Below are 7,429 nucleotides of genomic sequence, written 5' to 3'. Positions count from 1 at the left end.
TTAGTGTTGTCCGAGCAAACAGATGTTTAAAATCATGTCTTCTTCTATGGTTCTCATCCTCTGAGCTAAACTCAAATACATTTCTTAAAATAGGTTTCTGCCCGACAGTAATGATAAGGAGAATGTGGAAGTAACGCTTCCCATGGCGAAACCAATACTTTCAAATAACTTTGTATAGTTCCAATGCTCTACCCCATTCATATCCAGTATAGCATACTCCACACACAAACCGTACGTACATTTTGAACGAAGGCAGACAACGATGTGTCTTTGGCCACTGACCGTGTTGTTTCCATGTTGTTCCGTGTTTTTTCTCTGTGAATAAGAGAGAAACGGAGAGAGAGAGAGAGAGGTGAATTAGAGCAAGGATGGATAGAGGTAGAGAAAGTACAGGGAGAAGGAGCATCACAGCAGTTCTTGGAAAGCCCCGATGTGATTGGCCAGTAGTCTAAGAGCTACGGATAGTCCGGGAACCGAAGGGTGATTTTTGGCTGAACGTGGTTTCGTCAGATAAAGTTTTTTTGTCAACTGATTCTTGTAGCTTGGGGTCACCTCTTAATAATTCCAGAGGGTGCCCAGTGATATCCCTTGGGCCTTTTTTGTTATTAGCCCCTTAATGCCCGAAACACTAAATAATCCACCCAAAATAGAGTTTTATGGTATTTCATGCAAAATACTTGGTCTAAATGCATCAACTTTGATTTCTACAGTGTTTATGAATGTGGATATGCAATCCACATTGTATAAATGTATACAATTTATGATTAATGCATTATTTATTAATGCATATTATTAACCCCTTCATGCCTGAAAACCACAACATGCCATAAAATATATCTTTTGAGAATGAGATTGTATGCACAATAATCAAGTCAAATGTATCAAATCTGCTTTCTACCATCTATATTAGTGAAACTGTAGCATATTTATTTTCAGGTTGAAGATGGTGGCAACAACAGCCAAATCCAATTCAAATGATACACTCCTAAATGTATGACCTAAATTATATCTATTCAATGGTTCATGTGGAGGACGCCCTTGCCTATGAGCGGTCTTAACTGCCATGTTCACAGAGGATGGAATGCAAATGTATATACCTTTATTGAAAGGATAAGCCCCTTGAGATGCATCATCTCATTTTAGAGGGGGTCCTCAACACAGATGAACAGTAATAATAAACAGCATCATCGAATAAGCAAGGTATAAATATGAACATGCATATTGGAAAAGAGGCAGCACTTTTTTTCTTGTAGAAAGACAAAGTCCAAGAAAGATACAAAAAAAAAAAAAGATTAGAAGCATGAGCACGGTGTTAGAAGATGAGTGAAAATCAATTATTAAAATACATTGAAAAGAAGTGATTGATCTAAGTCTAAGTAATTCAGAAAGCCACGTCCACATTGAAGACGTCACTTCGGGAGGAATGCTGCTGATGCAGATGTCACTGTCATTGATGGATCAGACCTTTGGACCATCCAGCTGATGTCAACCACATACCTGTCCGACAGTGATGTGTACCTAATCTTCGAGATATAGGTCTACTGTGATTACAATATCAGGTCAGTCAGCAGAGATGCCAGGGAGACGGGGGTCAGCTAGAAATACCATGTCCTATCAAGATATATCTCCTCCAATCACTGTAGCTACAAACAGCCGCCTTTTGAGGTCTGATTTCCACACTCCTCATCTTGTACATAAGTCATGTATGTTTAGTTTTGAACCCATCAGCTCTGAGGTGGTGGAGAAACTGTTACTTTCAATACACAGTGAGAAGTCTGCAGGCCTGGATAACCTTGATGGTAAGTTACTGAAGCTCGCTGTACACCTGGTAACTAATCCAATTACTCACATTTTTAACCAAAGCTTGATGTGGGGGGTGTGTCCACAAATATGGAAGGAAGCTAAAGTTATTCCAATACCAAAAGATTCTAAAACAAACATCACAGGGGTTAACAGCCGCCCTATTAGCATTCTGCCAGTTCTTGCTAAATTAATGGAAAAATATGTCGTTAACCAAATTCAATCATATTTTTCTGAGAATGTATTGAATACTGACTTTCAACACGCCTATAGAGATGGGCTTTCTACATGTACAGCACTGACACAGTTAATAGATGACTGTCTAATGAATGTGGATTCCAAGAGACTCATGGGGTCTGTATTGTTAGATTTTAGTGCCGCGTTCGACATTTTTGATCACAATCTATTGCTTGACAAACTTTCATGTTATGGTTTTACCTTATCTGCACTAAGTTGGATAAAAAGCTATTTATCCAGCAGATCACAGAGAGTATACTATAATGGGAGTCTCGCAGACACTAAACATATTCACTGTGGAATTCCACAAGGAAGTTGCTTAGGTCTTTGTTGTTCACTATATTTACAAATGACATGCCACTGGTCTTAGACAGGGCCAATATAGCCATGTATTCTGATGACACTACTTTGTATATGTCTGCCACTAATGTGGAAGATCTGTCTGTAGCTCTACAGAACATATCAGAGTGGGTGGTGAACAATAGGATTGTCCTGAACATCTCAAAGACTAAATCCATTGTATTTGGATCACAGCATATGCTCATGTCAAAACCCAAATTGAATCTAAATCTGAGCGATTTAGCAATTGAGCAGGTAGATGAAACAAAACTACTTGGGCTTACATTAGACAGTCATCTAACATGGTCTACTCATATTCAAAACATAACTAAGAAAATGGGAGGGGATTTGTCCATGATTAGGAGATGTGCTGAGTTTTTAACTCCAACATCTGCTGTCCAGGATATCCAGGCACTAGTGATATCCCACCTTGACTATTGTCCAGTTGTGTGGTCCAATGCAGCTAAAAAGGACCTGCGTAAATTACAAATAGCCCAGAATAAGGCAGCTCGCCTTGCCCTGAACTGCAATACTAGATCTAGTACACTGTTAAATCATCAGAAGCTGTCATGGCTGTTGGTGGAGCAGAGATTAGCTGCTAGTCTGGCTGGATTTTTTAGGAACATTTGTTCAAATAAAAAACCAAAATGCTTATATAAAAATATTCATTATACCAGTGATAGACACAGACATAATACCAGACATGTTGCAATGGGTCGATTTACAGTGCCTAAGCCAAGAACTGATGCAATGAAGAATACAGTCATGTACAGGGCAATGACTTTCTGGAACTCTCTACCAGTAATTAAGGGTAAAAGGTTTTTTTCTTTTCTTTTGTGATATCTGTAATGTTGTAATGTTTTTTTGTGTGTATATTATTCTGGAAGAATAGCTGTTGCCAGGTGCAACAGCTAATGGGGATCCTAAATAAACTAAACTAAACTTGTGCTATAGGCATTCCAGCAAGTGCCATCTGGACCTTCAGGTTCTGTTCCGTTAAGGAAACTATGGAGGAAACTAGACTGCTAGTCTGGGAGAAAAGAATGGGAAAGGTCATGCATGTACTTAAAACCAGCTGCACTACCACCAACAGATTAATTGAGAATGTATAGATCCCCCACTTTTAAACATCTTTGTGGCAAAATGTTGATGGGCATCTTACACCAGCATGAGACCGAGAGTAGTCACTGGGCCACTGAGCCCTATCAATCTACCTAAAGACCTGCAGTAATAAGTGTAACTAGAAAAAGTGCCCTTCTGGGCACAGGTCTCCACCAGGAGGATAGGAGTGTGTGTGATGTTTGGCAAAATGTTTAGGAGTAATATAATCATGTTTTGTGTGTGTGTGTGTGTGTGTGTGTGTGTGTGTGTGTGTGTGTGTGTGTGTGTGTGTGTGTGTGTGTGTGTGTGAGACACAGCTCGGCCTGTTGTAGCGCCACCATGAGGCTGATTTGAAAACTGTCAAGTTTCCTCAGCCTAGTGGGAATCTGCATGCACAGTTTCACCGAAATCGGACGCTGCGTTGAGTAGTTGTGGCGATTTGTACAAAACGGGTACCAAGCGGGCTACTCCTGAAAAGTTTAGAAGCCAATCGTAGGCAATGAAGGTGGATTACATGACTATGGAGAGCATGTGTACCGATTTGCGTGAAATTTGGATAACATCTGAAGGAGTAATATTAGAAAATGTGTTTTACATATGTCGGCCTCCTGGTGGCGCTATAAAGAGCAGATGTGAAAAATTCCAGGCAAAGGTTTTTCCTTGGCCTCTAGGGAGTTGGCATACAAAGTTATCCACAAATCCGTGCAGTTGGAGGTAAAAACACTTTTCGGCCAGTTATAGCGCCACCATGAGGCTGAGTTGAAAATGTTCACGTGGCATTTCTTCCTCGGCCTAGTGGGAATGTGCGTGCGCAATTTCACGGAAATCACACGATGTGTTCATGATTTGCAGCATTTTGTTTGAAACTGAACACTCCTGCAAACTTTGGAAGCCAATCTTAGCCAATCAGGATGGAGTCTGAGAAATCTGAAAGACCCGTTTGGTTGAATGGCTCTAGAGAGACTGTGTACCAATTTGCGTGATGTTTGGACAAAATCTGTAGGTGTACTGTCCAAAAACTTGTTTTGCACAAAGCGGCCTCCTGGTGGCGCTATAACAGGCCGTTCTGGAAATTTTGGGGCAGAGGTTCATCGTTGACATCCAGGGAGTGTGTGTGCAAAATGTGGCATCGACCGGGTTAACAGTGCCGGAGATTAGCTGTTCACAGACGGCCACACGGACGGACGGACGGAGTGCAAAACATACTCTCTCCCCATGCCTTCGGCCTGGTGGAGACAATAAAGTAATAAGTGATCGAGTTAATGCATAGGAAAGGAGGTGTGGTGGACATGACCACTTCCAAATAAGCATTTATTTTGGAATGCAAATTTGTTGCTTTTGCATTAATTATTGTAGGCCTATTTTATGGGCTTTTGCTGTGTTAAGCTAACCTGACTCCCATGACGGGGTTAATATCTAAAAATGCCCTATTCTGAAATCAAATATATTGTACATATCCACATTCATGCGGATAAACACTCTAGAAAACTAATTTGATGCATTTAAACAATATATTTTATGGGATTTGGGGGTTTGAGGCATGAAGGGGTTAATATGCATTAATTAATAATGCATTCATCATAAATCTACTACATTGTGCCTATCCACATCCACAAACGCATGTAGAAAGCAAATTTGATGCATTTAGACCAAGTAATTCGCATTAAATACCATAAAACTTTATTTTCAGGGATTTGTTTTTAAGGCATTAAGGGGTTAATAACTAAATTTGCCCAAGGGATATCACTGGGCACCCTCTTGAATTCGTGAGAGGTGACCCCAAGCTACAAGAATCAGTTGAGAAATAAACTTTATCTGACAAAACCACGTTCAGCCCCACGGCTCCCGGACTAGAAGCTATAGGTTGACAACGCAGAGCACAGGCGTGAACGGCACTTCCGCATACTCCACATACTCTATGGATTGGCCTCCTGAACCGGCGAACGCTCATGGGCACAAATTAATTTGCATTGTGGCCGTGGCATTCTCTCAATTGTAATACTAGATTGTGCACATCTTGTTTGTTTGTTTTACAGTACACAGTGCAATGGCCAGGCAAGTGTGTTGGAATTAAAGCTTAGAACTGAAACTCTACACAATATATAACACCGTTTAAGAGGGTCCCTGTAGGTAAGTAGTCTAACATGGTGTAATGTTAATATACTGTGTTAATGTACAGTTGGTTTATAGCAGCCATGCAGTGAGTAGAGTACATAGTAAAGTATGATTATCACAACATAATACACACGGTCCTCCGGTCTCAGTCATGTCAAAACATATACTACTTCAGTGTTCAGTCACATCAACGGGCATCATTGAAACAAACAACAACACTTCGCCATGTAATTAATATGTAATATTATGCACAGTGCTTCCTCAGAGGCGCTTTAAAAGAATCAAGTGTCACAGTGCAATCTGAAACCCCTTGTCATGGTCAATTGGATGCCGTGAACAGTGCCGCATATATACAGCAGCTATAAGAACATCCACAAACTTAATTAATGTTCAACTTCCTCCACCACCTGTCTTCCTCTCATTCTCTGCCTGAAACTACTGATGCCAACCAGGGAGCCGGGAGGGGGGAAAAAAGTATGGCAATTTGGAAAATGGATAGACAGAAGGTAACACACATGCGCACACACGCACGCACACCATTTCCTTGTCTCTCCTGTGGTGCTGGGAATCAATCCCCCCGAACGGCCAATTTTATTGGAACAAAGTTCATTGGCGTCGGCACAAGATCACCTCTGCATTGATTGATTTAGGTTTGACAACAACAACACTCCAATGGAGACCATCATTAGTATAGCTGCTATCTGTAGCTGCCATCTGTTTTTGTGTTGAGCTGCCACTGCAGTGAGGCCCGGTGGTGGTGGAAAAACCGCTCTCCTTTTTTGAGCGGTGATCAATGACTGGCCGTGTGTGTCTCTACGTAATATGTCTGTAGCTGCAATACCGCTGGGTGACACTAAAGTGGCACTGTTGAGCAGCCTACAGGGCCATTCACACTGAGCACTATAACTATAATAATAAAATAATAACTAACAATGAAACTACTGTACAGTACAGTACAGTGCAGAGTACAGTGCAGTACAGAGCACTGTACAGAGCACTGCACAGAGTACAGTACAGAGTACAGTGCAGTACACAAAGTACCATAAAGTAGCAATGTACAGTACAGCACAGTATGAGTAGTACAGTACAGAGTACAGTACAGCATAGTACAGTACAGTGTGGGGCTAATTGAGGTCATAAAATCTAAAAGAAAAAAGAAAAAGAAAAATAAATGAAAATCAATGTCATGAAACCTTTAATATCAGCTGTTATAAATAGTAAGTAGGCTATATGCAGCAACTGGCCAGACCAGTAATTCATTAATTTGGTTAGGGAACATTAGTTTGGCGGGTCAAAATGTCAGTATTATGCACGAAAGTTTCACGACAAATACAAAGTGGCTGCTATTCTGGCTTCCTCTATGAAGAAGATCCACTGCAGATTAGCTGTCCAGTTGGCATGTTGGGCATACAGGCTAAAAGTAATAATGTCTCTGCCACAGCAGCGTACACTGACTGCAGTGAAATAATCCAACAACCAATGTGCTGTACTAAGGATGAAACAGATTCCACTAATCCAGCCCCTTTTGTGTCACTGTGCGTGCCTGCGTGTGTGCGTGTGCATGTGTGTATTTCTGTGTAGGCTTTTTACAGAAACCCATGATGCATGTTTTTATCTACACATGTGGTTTGTTCACACCACTGCAAATGAAGTGCGTGTGAAGTGTGTGTACTGTGTGTACACGCACAGTACACACACACACACACACACATAAAAATTTTTTTCTTTTTTTGAGTGTGCATGTGTGTACAGTGTGCATAAACATGTATGGAAGGTGAGTGTTTGCACATTCCTTGAGTATTAGGGACACTGCAAATATATCATTATGAGAAAATAC

At 40.9% G+C, this 7,429-nt stretch overlaps 1 long non-coding RNA gene across 1 annotated transcript in view; it reads right to left on the bottom strand.

Annotated features, from left to right (window-relative positions):
* Nucleotides 1–236: 236 nt before the first annotated feature.
* The window catches only part of LOC306913064, a 90,147-nt gene continuing 82,954 nt past the window's right edge, over nucleotides 237–7,429 (bottom strand). The window contains exon 3 of the long non-coding RNA XR_013788475.1: nucleotides 237–315. This is a non-coding gene — a long non-coding RNA (uncharacterized lncRNA). The remainder of the gene's footprint in view (nucleotides 316–7,429) is intronic.

This window comes from Electrona antarctica (assembly GCF_951216825.1).
Source record: "Electrona antarctica genome assembly, chromosome: 20".
In the NCBI taxonomy this organism is placed as follows: domain Eukaryota; kingdom Metazoa; phylum Chordata; class Actinopteri; order Myctophiformes; family Myctophidae; genus Electrona; species Electrona antarctica.
Note: the sequence above shows the minus strand (reverse complement) of the source record. Positions and strands in the feature narration are given on the sequence as shown.